Below are 22811 nucleotides of genomic sequence, written 5' to 3'. Positions count from 1 at the left end.
ATACGGAAATGGGTCTCCCTACCCTACACGGGGTGTGATATTCGCTGGTTGGTCGTTTAAGGCGGTTCCCTGAGCCAGAAGGCGAAAAATCTCCCTATATGATCATGTTTTTTTAAGAGGCGTTGATATTCGTAGACGTGGGAAAAATATATGTAGTTCTTGACTATATTATCTTTAATATCATAGCTTCCGATACACGAATACACCTTAATACACTTCGCTCGATACAATTAATTCCCAAAGTAACCTCTAACTCGGACTTTTAATCCGACTTTCCTCGGTTATTTATTATGTGATACTATAAACAAAAAAAGAAGAACAAACAATCTTAACTTAAATAGTAATTTCATAGCTTTCGAATTTCGATATTGTAAGGTAACGTTTTTAAAATAAATAAAAATCGACAAAATTCGATCAAAATGGACACTTGGCGCGCATGCTCTTTCCCGTTTTTTCTTGCGAAATGTGACAGAGACAGCGGCAAACCGATGGAACTTACATTTCATTGTTAGTTCGAAGGGAACACTTTCTCATCCGTGGAAACCTTGTCGTCCCTTTTGCTAGTGCCGGCCATGGGGATCGAAGTTTAAAGTCTAAAGTCGAAGAACTTATTACGAGTCTCGTGGGAATTATTGTTTGAGTCCTCTGCTCGACTGTTTTTCAGTATGTTATAATTAAGTCAGAGATCACTTTTATCATAACTCGATTTATTTACAAAAAAAAAATTCAACAGCAATTGGCACATGATGACAAATTTTGAATTCTCTTTAATAAAAACACAATATTTCAGCTATACTTTTATTATTAACAAATAATTGCATTTTTATAGCTACGCGCGAAAACGCCTCGCGTCACACCCGCGCGAAAGCCACATATTTACTCGTATTCCGTCGCAACTTTCGCGCAGAGCGCCATAACTTTGTTTTGTTTCCTTCTGATCTCCCGGCTTTAACCCCCCCCGTTCCCCTCAACAAGTATATTATTTAAAAAAAAACCCTCTAAATGATTTCAACGACTCGAATTGTTCCCACCTCTACGTTTCACGGCAGAAAGAAGGTATTAAAATCGCTCGTGCGAACGGCCCCAACTTCGCCACTTTGTTAGCCGACCTCGCGGCGAAAAGAGCCTAATGGCTTCGATGTTGCTCGCCCCTCACACCTTTTAGAGTATTTTTACAGGTTTTAATTTTGGGTAAACAATTTAATACCGGTCGCTTTAATCGGAAATCAATTTCACTGTTCGGACTAAATTGCTTTTGGTCTTTCACTTTTTGGAATCGCTGAATGTATGCTATTGAATGAAGTGTAAAAATAAGAAAGTTTTTAAAACATTAGATTTTTAAAAAACATATTAAAGTATGTATTCGAACCTAGTCCTCAGTGTCCCGGCCTACGAAGCAGGGTCCCGCGGGTTCGAATCCGGTAGGGCATTCATTTGTTTTTTTTTTACAAATATTTTACGTCCAAAAGAGAGGTATGGGCACTGTGAATGTCATCTCGCTTTGTGTGGTAGGGCACAGCACAGCGGATGTTATTCCGGATCTAGAGCAGAGCCCAACTGGGGAAGTACCTCCACCTTACAGAAAACCGCAGCCAAATAACACTAGAACCTACTCATAGTGTTGTGTTCCTGCCGGTGAGTAAGGTTGCCAGAGCTCAACGAGGGAGAGGAGTGTTAGGGTCGGCGATGCGCACGTAGCTCCTCTGGAGTTGCAGGCGTACATAGGCTACGGAGACTGCTTAACATCAGGCGGGCCGTAGGCTTGTTTGCCACTGACGTGGTATAAAAAAAATCCTAAGTAATGTTTTTTTCTCTTTCACACTGTGCTATCAAACGTGCTGCAGTCACCTTAGCCTTACACTAATTAATTATAATGTAATAATAAAAATCTATGCACTTATCCATCACAGTTCGAAATCAAAGCAGTTTTTCGTGTAACATAAATATTTTTTTTTGTTGTCTGTACACGCGTCATGCGTCATAGTGTGAGTAAGTTGCTTAAAAATAGTACTGAGAGTACGCCAGAAGTCCGCCAGATTTCTGTCGCGGGGCGAGGTAATTCGAGTCGGGGCGGGGCGGTGCATGGCCGTTCTGTATGATAATACTATTACTTATTCTGTGCCGATGCAGCGTGTTCAGTGTGAAACACGCATGAAAGCGGCCATGTGTGGTGTCGCTCGGACAACATCAACACAATTAGCATACGTACGTCGAAGGCAAAAATATCGATCCAGACAAATGGCTCAAGAATATGTGAACACGACTTTATTAGTTTTGAATGATTCACGGTTAGTTTCACTAGACTTATAATTATTGACCGGGATATAGACCGTGATTACCTTTTGTATTATTGGTGAGCTCCCGATATTTCGACGCAGTTACGTATGCATCATGTTCACGGGTGACTTTATTGTCTAAGGTGTAAGAGCGGGCACATATTTTTGAAACTTTGGGACTGTAAATATATTTATGCCCTTGACTGTACTCGTAGTCCAGGTTGGTAGGTTAGTTTGGTATAAATTTCATATCAATAACATATTGAGTCCCCGGCATGCTCGGTTCTCCATACAAACGTAGTTACGCTCTTATTTTTTATTTTTACTAGCCTATTATGGTGTCCGACTGCTGGGCAAAGGCCTCTCCCCTTGTCTTCCACGACTCCCGATATAGTGCCTCCTCCGGCCAGTTGTTGAGAAAGGTGTCTAGGTCGTCCCACCATCTCCGTCTGGGCCTGCCGGGTCCGCGGCCCTCTTCTGGCATCCATTTGGTGGCTATTAATATCTTTACTTACTCTACATGATAAAATTAATAAATCCTTCTTATCATCTCTTGATTTATTTGTTGTTGAATTATATCTCGCGGTGAGGCGGGAGCCAAGCTTTTTAATCTTTTTCGCTCGCATCCGTTCCTCACAACACATGCCTCGCAACACATTCCTCGCAACACATTCCTCGGTCACAATCTTCACTTGTTTTGTATGTACAAATACCTCCCGCCGGTGAGCTGTTTCCACTAGAGCTGAGCTGAGCGACGATAGGTTAATGAAGTGTTTCTATTGGTTTATGACAAACACATCCCTCGCGACGCATCCTCTCATAGCTTTGCTGGAAGCGCAGCCTAAAATCCGAACAATAACTCTGAGCACTGGAGTCCGGTCCTGGACACTGGAGGCTTTGGTCATTTTTTCCTTCGTATATGACATTTATTTCAGTTTATTGAAGCATGTGTTGATGAAGCATTAAAATAATGTGTTGTTGTAACATAAAATATGAGCCCAATAAAACGTCAGGAAGTAATTTATCTTCCAAGATTAAATTCAAACATACTTACTAGCAATAAAAGCTCATAAAAATAACAAACATATAAAACAGATTATGTAATAACATAAACGCATGTACCGAGTTTAACCGTTTCCCTTAAATGAAACAATTATGGCACACTGCGGTTTACACTGAGATAACGCCAGAGATTATGCCAACGTTATATTTATTGTTACGCCGTCAGCCCGATTCAGATATAACTACTTATATGGTTTTGATATTTTTTTGACGAAAAAACCGGCCTAGTGCGAGTCGGACTCGCACACGAAGGGGTACGGAACCCTTCGTGCGCGCATTACGCAAAAACGGCAAAAAAATCACGTTTGTTGTATTGGAGCCCCACTTAAATATTTATTTTATTCTGTTTTTAGTATTTGTTGTTATAGCGGCAACAGAATTGAATACATCATCTGTGAAAATTTCAGCTGTCTATCACGGTTCATGAGATACATCCTGGTGACAGATGGACAGACGGACGGACGGAGTCTTAGTAATAGGGTCCCGTTTTTACCCTTTGGGTACGGAACCCTAAAAAAGTTGACCAAGCCCTACAGTGACCAGATTCAAACCGGCTTCTTCCGCATACGCCGATATCGCCCTGGAACTCTAGGTTATATACGCGGCAACGAGGGCTTGGTCACTTTTTAGGGTTCCGTACCTCAAAAGGAAAAAAACGGAACCCTTATAGGGTCACTTTGTTGTCCGTCCGCGTCCGTCCGTCCGTCTGTCTGTCAAGACCCTTTATCTCGAGAACGCGTGTAGGTATAGAGTTGAAATTATAACCTTATACTTGGGTCTACGGTCCCTTGATGCTGTGAAAAAATCTAACTTAGAGTTAACGTAAAAAAAGATACGCTTGTTTATTAAATTATGCCGCAAGAAACGTATATTTCGACACTCTCAAGGGAATCAAAATGTATAGGTTACTTCCCGTTGACCTAGAACAATGAAAGGCAAGTAATATCGTCGTAAGTCAACTACAAGTACAGGGAAAAATCGGAAAAATACAAAATTTGTAAAAAATTAGTTAAATTTGTACGGAACCCTCGATGGGCGAGTCCGACTCGCAATTATCCGGTTTTTTAGACATTTACCCGCATAAAAAATCCATTTTGCGTTATCCTCCTCTTAAAATATGATGCATTGACATTCAATCATATATACAGGGCGATCAATCGAAGTGGGTCAGTATGGAAAAGTATAATAATGACATTCAAACTTTTTTTTAACTCTCATACATAACCGGGAATCGAACCTGGTCAATATTCTTTATAATCGCGTGTAGTGTTTGTTTGTATAATTGATCCTGAAAGTATAAACCAAATTTTGCTATGAAATTTGACCATTATTTTTTAAAATGCCATTATTATTAAACCTAAAATCGAAGCATTCCTAAGAACAGATCACGGAAAAAAATATTTTTTACAATACTACCAGAATGTATAGTAAATGGGAATTTGTTCTTGTAACAAATTTTGCGTTCTCCTAACATTTTTTTCTGTTTAGCCAACCATTTGATTTGAAGCGATTACAATTCGTTTGTAACGGGCAATGTTCAATTTGTTAATATAATAGTTAATAGTTGAGTTTGCTATCTATAGAGTTGTTACATATACTACGATAAATATTGCAGGGTCTACCGAATTCTCGTTACAACAACCAGATTTTTTTATCTTTCATAGTTTCTGACTTCTCCCTACTGACCCATTTGGATTGGATTGATCGCCCTGTACCTATATATATGATTGAATGTCAATGCATCATATTTTAAGAGGAGGATAACGTTAAATAATTTTTTTATGCGGGTAAATGTCTAAAAAACCAGATAAGTGCGAGTAGGACTCGCCCGCCGAGGGTTCCGTACAAATTTAACTTATTTTTTACAAATTTTGTATTATTCCGATTTTTCCCTGTACTTGTAGTTGATTTTCGACGATATTACTTGCCTTTCATTGTTCTAGGTCAACGGGAAGTAACCTATAAATTTTGATTCCCTTGAGAGTGTCGAAATATACGTTTCTTGCGACATAAACGACCGTATCTTTTTTACGTTAACTTATACATATATATATTTGAATATTTGTCCATCTATTTTAAATGACATATTTTAGTATCCAAAACGCAATCAATATCGATTAGGTCGGCTTTTGTAAGATTATCTATAATGAATGACAAGCACTATAATATGACTATAACATCCATGACACTATACAAACTAAATCTATCAACGGCGCAAAGTTCCAAAACACGAGCCAAACTCAATCAGATAGAACCTTGTCGCGCCCAACCTAATGTTATCGGAACTTTTCTACGCACTATGCACGGATATAATTTACCAACTCCATTCGCGGTCGAACGACGAACAATATCTATTGTGATAGCGTTATGTTAGCTGCACGTGTATATTTGTAAATTTGTGGCATCCGTTGGATAGTAAAATATTGTGGGAATAATGTAATGTTCTATTTAAAATTAGCTATGGAAATAGTATGCCACCTGGCGTAGGCCTCGGTGATTTAATAGTTTTCAGTTTGATACATCGTGAGATGACGCAGATTGTGGTAGGCGAGTGGTTTAGGCGCGAGACTTCCAAAGTAGTTTGGGCAGGCGTGTTTTCGTCGCGTCGCTACAAGTACCTGCGGCCGCCTCAATTTTGAGGTTTTGCCATAGTAATTGCCGCACACCAATCAATCGAAAATTGCGACATGTCAACGCAACGTGTTCTAGCTAGCTTTTATGGTAACAATGACAGTTTGCTGACATTGAACCTTAAGGGCTCCACTGACTATCACTCCGCCGGACTATATCGGCCTGTCAGTTAGAACAAAAATTTGACAGTTCCGAACACTGACAGGCCGATATCGTTTGGCGGACTGAAAGTCAGTGGGCCTCTTTAGGTGGGTGGGAAAGTATATTCATTAATAGTACAAGTCGGAATAAGTTTTCATCACCACGCAACACAGCATATTCATTAAAAAGGGCAAAATATCGTGAATGAAAATTAAATCACCATTACATTTTTCTTAGGAGTGACATAATGGTTGTTTTGAGTGATGATATGTTTGTTTGTTTTTTTACATTTCATGCGACTGAAATAACGTGAACTGATTTGCCGTCGGGATGCGAATAAAATCGAGACGTTTCCACATAGAGAAAACATAGAAACTTATGTTTTTGTATGATAATCGAAATTTTTCATTTCCATAATTTTTGTTTCCCTTGTTTCATGTGAAATGTTATTTCCTAGAAATTTACAGTTTCTGGAAAGTTTCTGAAACTTGCAGATCTGAAAGTGTTGTAGTAATTTAATCTCTCTCTTCTCGTGTCGATGGTTCCAGACTGTGCGGACACGCTATACATCGAGAATCACTTGCGTATTTATGTGTGAATGGCACGTCTGTACACGCGTCATGCGTCATAGTGTAAGTTGCTTATAAATAGTACTAAGCGGCCGGCAAACAGCCGTCAATCTGCTGTTGCGGGGCGAGGTAATTTGAATCGGGGCGGGGCGGTGCGTGGCCGTTCTGTATGATAATACTATTACTTATTCTGTACCAGAAGGTAGTGACATTTATCGCCCTGTGTCGCATCACAGAGGTCCCGCTCAGGCTTGCGGGCACGCTGGACAGACACATCATGTAGTCACAGTAATTTAATTATCTTTAGTACGTGCGAGTTAATATACTTTTCAGTGTGAAAGTGTGGAGTGACACTACAAAGTTTATATTTTCGTAGATACAGTAGTTTCGGAGTGTACAGGTTTTTAAACGGTCGGCAACGCGCATGTAATATCTCTGGTGTTGCAGGCGTCCAACGGTGACTGCTTACCATCAGGCGGGCCGTATGCTTGTTTACCACCGACGCGAATTTAAAAAAAGATATTAGATACTTATAGTGGCAGTTCCACACTGTCACTGCAAAGTTTGTGCACACTTTGGTCCGACTCTCGAACTGGGTGCTTTTAAAATGAACTTTTAAAAATAAAATTTGACCAAAGACAATTTGAGGCCCGAGGAAAGACAAAAGATAATTTTGGTCAATCATAAATCATGATTATCATACTCGTAATCCTACGCGGGTGAAAATGGCGGGCGGGGGCTAGAAAGAATTGTATTGTGTTATTGTGTTGTTTTCTTTCGGTAAATACAACAGAATCTGTCCTTTGTTTTGAAAAAGATCGTGGCATTTGGAGCAAAGAACCCTGTACAAAGATATCAGCGAGATAATTCCTTTCTCTCGCTCCGCTGGTTTTTTATAACCGGGGGCAACGGTTCGGTCGGGGCACGTTCCTAGGGCTTGGCGAGTCATTGAGGTCATCTATAAATTACGTCACACGAATTTGAAGATTTTTAGATCCCTCCCCCCTCCTTTTTTTTATACCACGTCGGTGGCATTCGAGCATACGGCCCGCCTGATGGTGAGCAGTTACCGTAGCCTATGGACGCCTGCAACACCAGAGATATTACACGCGCGTTGTCGACCCTTTAAAAACCTGTACACTCCTTTTTTGAAGAACCCCATACTGTAGCCCCTCGGGAAAACCTCGGCAGGAAGCTCATTCCACAGCTGAAGCGTCCGCGGGAGGAAATTCCTCTTAAACCGCACAGTACGCGACCATTGTCACAACTGGTCACATTTAGCAAACCAGTCACATATTTGGACATTTTGTACTATGTAAATCGGCAACTATTAATACAAAACCGAGTCGGACTCGTCCACCGAGGGTTCCGTACTTTTTAGTATTTGTTGTTATAGTGGCAACAGAAAATATCATCTGCGAATATTTCAACTGTCTAGCTATCACAGTTTATGAGATACAGCCTGGTGACAGACAGACAGACGGACATCGAAGTCTCAGTAATAGGGTCCCGTTTTTACCCTAACCCTAAAACCGTAAAAAGGGCATATTATGATAAGGGCATGTTATGGTTGAATAAATAATATAGGGTGTTTCGGAGGTCGGAGGTTCCGGGGCAAACTGCCGAATCAGACACAAGACCAGACGATTCAACGGAGCCACGCCGTCGCCGTATTGTCGCCTAAATAGTGTTTAGTTTTTAGGGTTTCGTACCCAAAGGTAAAAATGGGACCCTATTACTAAGACTCCGCTGTCCGTCTGTCACCAGGCTGTATCTCATGAACCGTGATAGCTAGACAGTTGAAATTTTCACAGATGATGTATTTCTGTTGCCGCTATAACAACAAATACTAAAAAAGTACGGAACCCTCGGTGCGCGAGTCCGACGTTATAAAATGCATATATATGTTAGTCTGTAAGGTATTTGTAATATGGGCCTCGCCTTGTTGCCTGATTTAAATTTTTAAATAAATAAACCCTCTATGATGCGTTCAAAAACCACAACATAAATAAAAACTGTTTTGTTAGAACTAATTGTGTCGTTTTCAAGCAAAAGGTACCACATTGTCGCGTGCCATAAGGAAGCTCTGACAGGTTTTTCGTATAATGAGTCGGACTCGCGCACCGAGGGTTCCGTACTTTTTAGTATTTGTTGTTATAGCGGCAACAGAAATACATCATCTGTGAAAATTTCAACTGTCTAGCTATCACGGTTCATTTCGTATACAAGCAGTTTTCATCGTTATGGTAAGCGACAATGTGGTACCTTTTGATTGAAAACGTCACAATTAATGTCTTATCTGTGAAAATGTTATTATAGCATAAATATTACATCAATATACATTAAGTCTACATTATTTTATATTCGGATTCGAAATAAATTGTTGATTGCAAACCATTGTTATAAAATTTCGCATTTTACTTCACATATGGCATCGATACGAGTAATATATTAGACTCCAGCAGCGATATCATGGTCGCATTTTTATCACCTGTCATGCCATGCATCACTTTCGCACTTACATATTTGATTAAACATGACAGGCATGGTGACAAATGATAATGAGTACAGTTTGTATTTGAATTATGGAAAGTACGGTCACAGGACGGACACGCTATGCATCAAAAATCACTTGCGTTTCTAATTCTATGTGTGAACGGCACGTCTGTACACGCGGCATGCGTCATTGTGTGAGTAAGTTGCTTAAAAATAGTACTGAGCGGCCGGCAAACGGCCGTCAATCTGCTGTCGCGGGGCGAGGTAATTTAAGTCGGGGCGGGGCGGTGCGTGGCCGTTCTGTATGATAATACTATTACTTATTCTGTGCTACGGTTGCGTGACATGCATGAAAACAGTTTTAAATTTACCGCCATATTCGACGTTCAATCTTATTACTTAGACGTTAACAGGCAGGGCTATATTCCTATAGATTCTTAAATTAAAGGAAAAATTGAAGAATTTACACCTCAGGCAGGACTCGAACATGCGATTGGAATTTGGAGTAACGCTCGCAGACGTTTCTGCTTCATAAAAAAAGTATATGTGGTATTTTCTATAAAAAGGGACCTTATTGTCGATGGCGCTTTCGCCAGTATAAACGATGCTCCGATATAAATACAATGCCGCGCGACGCTGTGCGGCGTAAGCGCCATCGACAATAAGGTCCCTTTTCATAGAAAATGCCCCATATTCCTATAGGTTTACCTTTACGGACCGAACGCGTTGGAGGGTCTGCCATCTTGTGGCCTGCATGAAACATAAATATGTAGTCATGTACATTGCCAAAGCAAGTGCTGCCATCTACTGTTCGTACGTTTTCTTGTGCATAGTGGGTTCTGTCATCTTGTGGGCTACAGCCACAGGGCGGACACGCTATACATCAAAAATTACTTGTGATTCTATGTGTGAACGGCACGTCTGTACACGCGTCATGCGTCATAGTGTGAGTAAGTTGCTTAAAAATCAATTAAAAATAGTACTGAGAGTACGCCAGAAGTCCGCCAGATTTCTGTCGCGGGTCGAAGTAATTCGAGTCGGGGCGGGGCGGTGCGTGGCCGTTCTGTATGATATAATCTTCACATTTACGTCTCGCGCCAAAAATCTGATGGCTAATATGCTGCCCCCTATAGTTCACGCATGCTCCCTATAGAATAAATGGGGCATTTCCTATGAAAAGGGACCTTATTGTCGATGGCGCTTACGCCGCACAGCGTCGCGCGGCATTGTATTTATAACGGAGCATCGTTTATAATGGCGTAAGCGCCATCGACAATAAGGTCCCTTTTTATAGAAAATACCACAAATAATCCGCCCACACTCGCGTATCGTTGTGAATACCCACGGTCTGATAGTCGACTTAGCGTCTCTAGCGCATCGCCTTTTGATTACGTTATTTATTACTTTACCCTTCTTCTAAATAGAAATAATTAGTCGGGCCCGGGCCACGCTAAGCTTTCATGCCAACTGCTACGTCAATTCAACGTTTTCCTCTAGATATTAACATTATAAGTAAATCTAATTCTTAAGTATTTTTTGTAGTATAGTGTAAATATTAGTAGTACTTATGTATGGTAGCGAAAGTTGGGTATGGCAGAAGAGGCATCAGAGCCAAGTGAATGCAGTGGAAATGAGAGCGTTGAGAAGTGTGTGTGGTGTGAGATTACAAGATAGAATTAGGAACAGTGTGATAAGGGAAAAGTGTGGACTGAGCGAAGATGTAGTGACAAAAATTGAGAAAGGTATGTTGAGATGGTTTGGACACGTGGAAAGAATGAGTGAAAGAAGGCTAACAAAGAGAGTGTATAAGGGAGAGGTAGAAACGGGAGTTGGAAGGGGCAGACCTCGGCGGACTTTCTCTGATCAGATCGGGGAAATCCTGAAGAAAGGCCAGGTCAAGAGCACCCTAAACCGGCGAGCGTGTATGAGGAATGTTATGAAAGTGAAGGAAGCGAAAGAGATATGTCAGGATCGTAGCAAGTGGAAAACTGGAAATCCGTGGTCTCTGCCTACCCCTCCGGGAAATAGGCGTGATTATATGTATGTGTATGCATGTAATTTTTAAGTTAATTTATTCTCAATAAGTTATATTAGTTGTTTATATAATATCTTTGAAATATACATGTGTGAGCTGTGGTCACCTATAAGTGGATAAACATCTGTAATGTTAATTATCCTTGTTCTAATGTATTTGTGTAGATGTATTATCCGTTGGTGATCCTTATATAAATAAATAAAAAACATTTTGATGTATGTCAATCAATATATGCCCCTTACTGACTTTTTTGGAATTTTAATTATTATATGAGTAGGTATTAAAATAACATATTAAATTAATTTTTCGCTCCTCACTCTTATTATTGTGGCGAGCCTTGGGGGAGGCCTATGTCCAGCAGTGGACGTCTATCGGCTGACATGATGATGATGATGATGATGACTCTTATTATTAAAATTAAAATTAAACGAAGCGATAGAGCTCTAAATTGCATAAAAATATTATTTACATATATCAAGGAAGGAAAATGGGGGACTACGCCAACTACGTTTGTCTGGAAAGCGGTCGTCATTCCCTTTCCTTTTAAGAGCCCTTATTCCCTGGAGCGTTCACCGATTCCACGAAATAACACTCAATAGATGGCGTTGACGCACGGTGCGTGAGCGCCGGCAACTATAACGCGTTTTGAACGCAGAGAAGAATAATCTTGATCGTTGTCGATTTCAATAGCAAGTAACATTATTTTTGTTGTTATAGCCACTCTTTTATTTCATTTTATATGCATGGTAGTGGTAAATTATGTGAACATATTATTTTCATTAATGCGAAATAGGCAGACTACAAATGAAAAAACCGGCCAAGTGCGAGTCGGACTCGCGCACGTTTGTTGTATGGGAGCCCCATTAAAATATTTATATTATTCTGTTTTTAGTATTTGTTGTTATAGCGGCAACAGAAATACATCATCTGTGAAAATTTCAACTGTCTAGCTATCACGGTTCATGAGATACAGCTTGGTGACAGACAGACGGACAGCGGAGTCTTAGTAGTAGGGTCCCGTTTTTACCCTTTGGGTACGGAACCCTAAAAACGTGACCACTTTTGAGGTTCATGCTTGAATGTGCCAAAGCATAAGGTTAGCGGACTGGAAACTACGAAATGATGTGTTCAGGAGATTCTGTGGGTGATTAATATCTTAGAACATGGGATCCCGTTGTTTCCCGTAACATAATTATTGAGACTAACACGCGACTTAATCGCGTATAAACTTACGTTTATTTATGGCCTGACGTTTCGAACTTGACGTTACGTTCGCAAAACCCGCGCGGCACGAAGATGTTGATACAATTCCTCGCCAGTCTGGACCCGGGTATGTCCTTAAACTACGTCCAAAAGAGGTATGGGCACTGTGAATGACATCTCGCTTTGTGTGGTAGGGCACAGGACAACGGATGTCATTCCAGATCTAGAGCAGAGCCCAACTGGGGAGGTACCTCCACCTTACAGAAAACCGCAGCCAAATAACACTAGACCCTACTAATAGTGTTGTGTTCCTGCCGGTGAGTAAGGTTGCCAGAGCTCGAGGGAGAGGAGTGTTAGGGTCGGCAACGCGCGTGTAACTCCTCTGGAGTTGCAGGCGTACATAGGCTACGGAGACTGCTTAACATCAGGCGGGCCGTATGCTTGTTTGCCACCGACGTAGTATAAAAAAAAGTCTGCCTGTGACCACGAACGTAACGTCACGTTCGAAACGTCAGACCATAAATAAACGTAAGTTTGTACGCGATTAAGTCCTGTGTTAGTTTTAAAATTATGAGTGAAAATCGTGTTAGTTTAAATCAGTATATAATTATTGAGAGTCATAATGTAATGATTGTCAGATTATAGTTAGTCATAATTCTGAAACCGTTAACTTTTCAGGATTTTCGTAAGGGTATCCTATAGATGGGCCGGGGTGCAGGCAGGCCGAAAAGGAGATGGCGGGACGACTTGGACGCATTTTATCCGGATTGGCGGGACACTACAAACGACAGGGTCGAGTGGAGGAAACGAGGGGAGGCCTTTGCCCAGCAGTGGGACACTAAAGTAGGCTATTAAAAAAAAAAAAAACCTATAGATAGGTTACGTTAGTGTTTTATGGCAATCCTGGCGGGTCCACAGCGTTCGCGTTGGCAACGAAATCACCCACGTAGGACACGTTCGCTTCGCTTCGCGTTCGCGTGTTATTTGCCTACATGGTACGCTGCATTAAGAGTACACGGAATCACGGATAAACATGGCATAAACGTGCCATACGCGCCGTATTCCAAGAATCGCGTCCAGTGTGATAACCGCCTAGTAAAGATATACGAGCTGATGAAACACTTATTTCGGGGGAATTTAGTAAAATATCAGTAATTGAAATCTGCCAATAAATCACAGCATAAACGGTGTGTGTTGCTACTCGATTAGACGTGGTTTAACTGAACTATTTTTTTTTATCGAGCAGATACGAGTACGTCTGCGAGCGATACCACATTTTTTATATGTGTGTGTGTGTGCGTGTCTAGTAAACAAAAAACCGGCAAAGTGCGAGTCGGACTCGCGCACCGAGGGTTCCGTACATTACATAATTTTAACAATGTATTTTTTATGTGAAACGTGAGTGAAAAGTAAATTGCGGATTACGATTTATGACGTATTAAAAAAAACTACTTACTAGATCTCGTTCAAACCAATTTTCGGTGGAAGTTTGCATGGTAATGTACATCATATATTTTTTTTTTGTTTTATCCTTCTCTTATTTTAGAAGTTACAGGGGCCACATTTTACCACTTTGGAAGTGTCTCGCGCAAACTATTTAGTTTAGAAAAAAATGATATTAGAAACCTCAATATCATTTTTGAAGACTTATCCATAGATACCCCACACGTATGGGTTTGATGAAAAAAAGAGTTTCAGTTCCAAGTATGGGGAACCCCCAAATTTTTTTTTTCTATTTTTGTGTGAAAATCTTAATGCGGTTCACAGAATACATCTACTTACCAAGTTTCAACAGTATTAGTTCTTATAGTTTCAGAGAAAAGTGGCTGACAGACATGACGAATCTATAAGGGTTCCGTTTTTTGCCATTTAGCTACGGAACCCTAAAAAGAGGAACTGTCAAATTTTTGTTCTAACTAACAGGCTGATATCGTCCGGCGGACTGATAATCAGTGGGCCCCTTTAAGCTCGAGTCTTGCCCGAAGCGGTGAAACTATTCTTCCGTTTATATAAATAATTGTGTTTTAACCACGGTTTTAACTAATTTCTTATAGTATAAATCTTCTCAAATGATTTTTACGCCTAAGACCCTTATCTGTTAAACAAAAGCAATTGTTTCTTTTATGGTAGCGGTCGGCCATTGTGTGCCATTGTGTCTGAGCGCGTGTAACGGCGCGTGCCATTGTGTCTGAGCTCGTAATTTCTCTGATAATTAACTTAAGATAATACATATGTACATATTATTTGTTGCTAGGCCTACACGAATAAAGTATATTTGTATTTTTGAACTTTAATGTGAAACCAAGTGTTATTTTAGTCAGTGCCAGGGGCTGTTAAAACCGTAACAATATTAGATATCTTTAATTTTTAATACGTATAATGACTTCGCCATCGCACGGCTGCATAATGTTACTTAAAAATTTTACCGCAATTTGTGCCTGATTTAGAACCAGATGTTGCAACAGTTGTAATAAATTGAAGTAAAAGTATTGTTTGTTAAAATATCTAAGTATTTAACAACGGTATAATAAAACCAAAATAATTGTGTAAATCAATTGTCTATTATACCTAATAGCTCTCAATTCTTCCAATGATCTTCCCGTCTACCCGGAAATTACATCTGGGCCCCTATTCCGCTCTCATGGCTCGTGACATAGCTTCGCTTTGCTTTCCATGATTTTGATTAAAATTCTTCAATGTTTCAGCCATTATAATGAACGCTGGTAGCCTAGCGGTATGAGCGTGCAACTTGGCGGATATTACGCGTTCAAACTCCTGCTCGGGACGATGAGTTTCGGAAGTGTACGATATATCATTTGATATTTACCAGTCGCTTTTCGGCGGTGGAAAACATCGTGAGGGAACAGGATTAATCCGAATAAGGCGGTTTCCCTGTATTGGAAGGTCAGATGGCAGTCGCTTTCGTGAAAACTTGTGCCTACGGAAATTCTTGCGAATAGGGAGGCTTATAAACCATGGCAAAAATCCGGGAAAGCGCGAGGGTGATGATGATGATGATGTTTCAGGCGCACAAGTTTGAAAGATTCAAAACATTATTTATTATAGCAACAACATTACCTTGCGTGATAATTTTTACATGACATATTATTAATCAGGCTTTACTTTGCGGAAATCGATATTAATTAATACCAAAATTCCTTTCTTGTCGTAACCTCATGGCTGAGGGACGTGAGGACGTGACGAGTGTGGACACTCTCCAGGCCGCTCTGTCTTCGGCCCAGTGCATGCTAGCCTGCAGTGTGGCGTTTGTCACTGATGTTATTCTGTCCGCCCAACGCGTTGCCATACGTCCATCTCTACGCTTCCTTGCCATGCGGCCAGTAATTATGAGCTTTTCCAGGCTATCTGGCCCTGTCCTGCTCAGATGACCGAAGAAACCAAGTACACGTTGGGAACAAACAGTGGAGAGCCTCGTTGTAATGTTAAGTTCGTCGAGAATAGACGCATTTGTACGGCGTTCAGTCCATGAAATACGGAGCATTCTCCGCCAGCACCACATCTCGAACGCATCTATCCTGCGATGGGTTTCGGTTTTGATGGTCCAGGTTTCGGACGCATACAAAAAGATCGAGAAAACAAAGGTCCACATTAGTCTGACCTTTGTTTTGCGGTTTATGCTTCTGTTCTCCCATATTTTCTCGAGTCTTCACCGCACCTTTGGTCATCTGTGGTCTTCTATCCACCTCTTGGCCATACCAAAATATTACTTTGCTAATCCGCGAAAAGATAAAGTGCTAGTCAATCAGTGCTAGCCTCTAGCATATTTGCGTACTTGCGTATTTTTTTACATGCAATTAATGTTCCCATCCTCCCACCGCATGTTATGTGATTGTGACATATCGAATCCCTACTCCCTTCTTTATTAATAAGGAAGCGATTGTAACCCTCTCTGTTTCTTTGTATATTCACGTTAACTTTTTCTTCATGCTTCTTAAAAAAGTCAAAAACTTAAAAAACTTAAAAAAGTAAAAAAGTCAAGGATACAGAGCCTTGAGCATCGCCGTCGAGTCGCTTGCCTATCGGTGTTCTATCGGATACATTTCGGGGAGTGCGCACAGGAACTGCACGACCTGATCCCACCTTCCCCTTTCCATCATCGGACATCCAGGCGCGAGGAGCGAATGCACACGTTCATGGTCCACATTCCATTCGTTCGGACGAAACGTTTTGCCTCCTCCTTTTTGGTACGGACGGCTAAGGAATGGAATGCGCTCCCGCCATCTGTATTCCCTGATCAATATGACCTCGGTCTCTTTAAAACAAGAGTGAATAGGCTGTTACTGAACCGGTGAGCTCCATCTTAGGCCCTGTCTTCACTTTCCATCAGGTGTGACTAGGGCCAATCGCCGATCAGTTTATAATAAAAATAAATAAAAAACTTGAATAGATGTGACTAATCGAATTTAAACTGTTGTGAGACATACTAACATTAAATCATTTTACGGTTTAGACTCACTTGTTTTAGTCACTCGCGCGACATGTTTCCGAGAGCCTAGGTCTCCTTTCTCAAGCACTAATAGTGCGAGCAGCGTTCAGCGTTCTAGGCTCTTCGAAACATGTCGCGCGAGTGACTAAAACAAGTGAGTCTAAACCGTAAAATGATTTAATGATAGATGTGACTACTTAAAAAACACAAATCAAAATATTTAATAAATTAATTTGTTTCCAAACTTGTTTATAGATGGCAGCACCAGTCTCTCTCGCTATAACGTAATTCCGTAAGGAATTCGTTTAGGTGCAAGCGCGCACTGCTTGCCCTTAGAGCTGATCAAAGACGCCTAGCCTTACTAAGATAGCATATGGGGCATTTTCTATGAAAAGGGACCTTATTGTCGATGGCGCTTACGCCGCACAGCGCCGCGCGGCATTGTATTTATATCAGAGCATCGTTAATAATGGTGTGAGCGCCATCGACAATAAGGTCCCTTTTTATAGAAAATACCACATATAGTCGAGAAATTGGGACGGGTACCGCCGTGACGAGGTGGCCTAGGGATTCATGGCGTTAGCCGCGATAGCTTAAGACGCCGGTTCGAATCCGGCCTTCACCACTAGAAGGGCTTCGTCACTTTTTCTTTAATATATGACATCTATTACAGTTTTTAATTTATATATAGTAGTGTGACTACTTAAAAAACACAAATCAAAATATTTAATAAAATAATTTGTTTTGTTCCCAAACTTGTTCATTCGTCTTGTTTGTGTAAAGGGATCAAACTTCTTAAAACTAAATTTTTGTCTGCTAATGTGTTGCCACTTCTAGCCAATGACGCTGTTCGTTTAGCATGACGTTATTCAGTAGTTGCTTTTAGTAACTCGATAGCTGGTCTTTACAAATAGCCACGACGAAATGCCGGGCGTTGATTAAAATAAGTTTTTGCCAAAAATTTCATTTTTGGTACAAGCTTTTATCGCTAACTGTACTTTTCTTTCCACAGGCAACTAATACTCATCGAGACAATTCTAAAAACCCCAAACACAATTAGGTTAAGTTGTTTTATCACAGAGTTCCTATGGCCACCTCCTGTCTCCATCATCAGATCAGCTCGATGGTACCATAATATTGCATTGTCACCCGATTTACATATGTATGCAAATTTTCAGCTTCACCGGAAACCGGGAAGTGGGTCAAATTTAACTTGCAAGATTTGACCCTTACAAACATGTTAAATACATATTACATACAATACAATAATTTTTATTTGCAAAAAAAGGGTAACGTTTACAGGTGTTAATGTAAGTAAACAGTGGTCTGTTTCACCTTTTCAGCTGTGTACAACAGCATGCAAATCCACGAAGGCATCTTAAAAAATATGTAATTACATTTGAAAAATTAATAACTAACAACAACTTAATAACTAACAACATCTTATTAATATTTTTAAATATTATATAATAACAGCCATTCATATATGGTAGTTATAACCATAACCATTAAGATAACAATTATTTACAATTTTACACAAACTGTTACTCTACGTTATTTAAAAAATCTTGTGTACTATAGAAGCACCGAGCAAGAAGCCAATTTCGTAAGGTTTGCTTAAATTCATTGCCTTCGAGAGCTTTTATTTGAACTGGCAACTTATTATAGATCACAATACTCATATTAAAAGCATTTTTTTTATAAATGCTAGTCATACATCGTGGCTGATTGAGGCGATTTTTATATTGTGGTCTTGGATTCGCACAAAACAAGTCTGAACGCTTTACGAAATAATGTGGAAATCGCTTAACAAAAGTACATATTTTTAATATATAAATACATGCCAAAGGCAAGATGTTGAACTGTTTGAACAAAGGTCTACAACTGGTACCTACAGGAGCATTTGCAATTACACGTATACATCTCTTTTGATGCTTGAATGCCCTTTCAACATCTACAGAGTTACCCAATATGATGAGGCCGTAATTAAGAATGGATGCTACATGACCATGATAAGCAATAAGTGCAGCTTCAGGAGATACAGAATCACGTAACTTTCTTAAGGCAAATACAAAACGATCGAGCCTTGAACAAATTGATGTTATATGGTCTTTCCAGTTTAGATATGAGTCTATATATAAACCTAAAAATTTAATTGTTTCAGTTTTCTGAAGAGCAGCGCTGTCAATGTTTATATTAAGATGGGGAGGGGATGCCCCATATGAATGGAATTGCATGTAATGAGTTTTGGATAAATTTATGAGAAGGTTATTATTAGTTATCCAATTATTAATGTCCGTCAAGGCTTTATTGACATCTGCCTCATATGAATACGGATCTTGGCTCCTTACTATGATAGTTGTATCGTCCGCAAAAAGTATGGATTTGGTCTGTGTGGCTTTAGGAAGATCGTTTATAAATAGTAAAAATAACAGTGGACCTAAGTTACTACCCTGAGGTACTCCTGAGACTACATTACGAATAGGTGATCTATATAGTGTTTTGTGTATTTGATTTTTAATTTCTACAAATTTAGTGATTTCTGTGCACTGCCTTCTGTTATCTAAATAAGATCTGAGCCAATCATTCGAATGGCCTCTGACTCCACAACCATCTAATTTTTTTAAAAGTTTTGAGTGATCGACTAGGTCAAAAGCTTTGGTCATATCGAGGAATATGGACATAACAGGCGATTTGTCATTAATAGATTCAGTTAAATATTTAATAAACTCGAAACATGCCACCTCTGTATTGAGACCTTTTCTAAATCCATATTGATTAGGATGTAAAATATTATGTTTAGTTAAAAAATTGTGTAATCTAGTGCAAAAAGCTTTTTCAAATATTTTCGACAATATTGAGACAATAGTGATTGGTCTGTAGTTACTAGGGTCTTCACGGTCTCCTTTTTTGAATAGTGGTTTTACAATGGATAGCTTTAACTGTTCTGGAAAATAACCTTGAATAAAAGACAAATTTATCAAATGTGCCAGAGGAGTGTTTATAAATGATCCGGTTAGTTTTACTATTTTAGTTGTAATATCATCTATGCCAGAAGTGTTACTATTACTCAATAACATAATAATTTTAAGGACCTCATTGGAATCTATTACATACATACTTACATAGGTACATTGCAAGTTAAATAAAAGCTAGTAAAAACCGGCCAAGTGCGAGTCGGCCTCGCGTTCCAAGGGGTCCTTACAGAGTGAAACGTGAGTAAAATTTCTTTAAAAAACCCGTAAGTAATTAAGTAGGACTCACGCTTGACTGCATATTTCTAATAGGTTTTCCTGTCAAATAGGTAAGGAGCTATTATGTGTATTTTTTTTTTAATTTTAGACCCAGTAGTTTCGGAGATAAAGGGGGAGGAATGGTAATTTTTTGCCTATTTTCTTGAATAATTTTTAAACTGTTTAGTCTAAAATTATATAAATATTTGAGATTCTCACAATAAGCTCTTTCATTTGAAATGTAACACAGTATAGTTTGAAAAACTTTATTTTTTAATTTTCTCATTCCAAAGTCAAACATCTTTGGGTCACAAACTTACATATGTATACCGAATTTCAACTTAATTGGTCCAGTAGTTTCGGAGAATATAGGCTGTGACAGATGGACAGACAGACGCACGACATACCTATAAGGGTTCGGTTTTTTTTCTTTTTTAGGTACGACCCGGAACCATTTTGATAGCACACGCGGAGCAAGTGTTATTTATACGTCATAATTTCATAGAAGTTTGACGTTTAAAATAACACATGCACTGCGTGTGCTATCAAAATCGTTGCAGACTTGTTTAAAAATAAAAATTATTTAATTCGGACGATAATACAATCCATATTTTGTTAGTTACAAATATAATTAAATTACTATGTTAGTACCTAAACTAAGATGTTGGGAGGTCCAGTGCCTAATAAGTGCACTGTCCCATCTCCCTGCCACGACGGCCAGGAGGCTGTGGCGGCTGTCGCGCACCCTTCGGAGCGTCGCGGCGCAGCGCTTGCGCAGCGTCGCGTGGAAACCATCCACATGCGCGTCGGCGAACATGCCCGACGCGCTGCAGAATCGCGGCAGCCGCAACAGTACCCTGAACGCGTCTTTCTTTCTTTTTCTTGATGGACTTGAGAGCGGTGTTGCCCGTAGCCAATGTCACGTAAAAGGGTAGGAACAAAATAAATGCTCTTAGAGCAAGACGCTGTTCGGTGGTTGTTGTAGTTGTCTCGTAAAACCGATAGCCGGATTTTACGAGAAGCACGTGGACTACCGGCCGTTGACTCCAAAATGGTGGTTAAACACGCTTTGAGATTAATTCTCCATTCACTGCACACTACCACATTAGATTATTGTATAATAAAGCTGTCGATATTACACTTTAAACAATATTCATGAGCAAAAAACAAAGGAATTAATCACGAGGCTACTATCAAGATGGCGTTCGAACCGGAAGACCCCTGAACGCGTCGTTGTACTGTACACGCATGGCAATCATAGAACGCTGCGTGTACCTCATCCACAGGCTGCAGGCGTACAGCGAAGTCCAGCGTGTTTTGGTCTAACTCTATATAATAACTGCACACTCCCACGTTAGTTCACTGCTATCAATACTACACTTTAAACAACATTAATGAGAAAAAAACAAAAAAATATTCGCCATTTTGACGTTCATCAGGAAATCTAAATTACCCTTTATTGCTGTACTAGCTTTTGCCCGCGACTTCGTCTGCGTGGACTTAGTAACAGCAGCTAAATTAAGTATAGCGCCTGGAAAAATTCTCATAGCAATTATTCAATTTGAGCATATTATGCACACAAAATAGCAGGCACTTCATTAATTATCTCAATTCCACCCCGCTTTTTACTTTCTTAAGGGATGATTTTCGGGATAAAATCTATCCTATGTCCTTCTCAAGGACTCAAACTATCTCTATGCCAAATTTCATCTAGATCGATTCAGCGGTTTAAGCGTGAAGAGGGAACACACAGACAGAAAGACAGACAGACAGACAGACTTTCGCATTTATAATATTAGTATGGAGTATGGATTTTCATTTTGACAAGCATTTTGATTGAAAGTTAATCTCCAACCACATGATAGATGATGGCACACAGCATACATACATTACAATATCTGGCTGGAATATATAAGCTACGTGGCAGAAATCATAAAAATCCATTTAGACGAAGGCACGTGACGAGCTTGCTAAAGATAAACGCGGTGTTTTTCTGATCCTGAAATGTACTTTAACCGAAATCATCACCATATCAGTTGGGAGTAGACTGCTAGACAGATCGACGCCTATTTCACTATTTATATTCATTTACAAACAAGAACGGTTTACACCAATTGAAGGGTACACGGAAAGAACATGTCTAGTCACTTAAGTAACATTTTAAGTAATCGCGGTTTTAAAATTTGGAACCATGTCAAAATGTATGGTAATTCCGTCAGGTCTTTTTGGTGGTAGCAAAAGATATAAATAATAGTTCATTAAGAGCTCTACATTTTGAGATAAAAGTGACCTAGACATGTTCTTTCCGTGTACCCTTTAATTACACTTGCTACTATGCTAATTAATTGCTACATTAGCAAAATGTTATAAAGTACGAGTATGTCTAGATATTTATATCACATTTTGTTAATATATTATCAGTTACCGGTTACCGAGTCATATACGGTCATTAGGGTTCCGTACCCAAAGGGTAAAAACGGGACCCTATTACTAAGACTCCGCTGTCCGTCTGTCCGTCTGACTGTATGTCACCAGGCTGTATCTCATGAACCGTGATAGCTAGACAGTTGAAATTTTCACAGATGATGTATTTCTGTTGCCGCTATAACAACAAATACTAAAAAGTACGGAACCCTCGGTGCGCGAGTCCGACTCGCACTTGGCCGCTTTTTTATTTTACTCTCACAATAGGCGAGGCACCTGGACGTTAGCCTAAGC

General features: G+C 39.8%; 1 protein-coding gene and 1 long non-coding RNA gene across 2 annotated transcripts in view; both read right to left on the bottom strand.

Moving 5' to 3' along the window:
• The window catches only part of LOC134753811 (FMRFamide receptor-like), a 242721-nt gene that overhangs the window by 204580 nt on the left and 15330 nt on the right, over positions 1-22811 (bottom strand). The gene's annotated exons all lie outside the window — the stretch shown is intronic.
• LOC134754664 (uncharacterized) lies at positions 13840-14236 on the bottom strand. Its single transcript, XR_010128959.1, has 2 exons — positions 14040-14236; positions 13840-13944 (listed from the first exon to the last, which is right to left on the bottom strand). It is a non-coding gene; the product is annotated as an uncharacterized LOC134754664 (long non-coding RNA).

Source organism: Cydia strobilella, chromosome Z (assembly GCF_947568885.1).
Source record: "Cydia strobilella chromosome Z, ilCydStro3.1, whole genome shotgun sequence".
NCBI classification, from domain to species: domain Eukaryota; kingdom Metazoa; phylum Arthropoda; class Insecta; order Lepidoptera; family Tortricidae; genus Cydia; species Cydia strobilella.
This window is presented reverse-complemented; position numbering and strand designations above follow the sequence as displayed.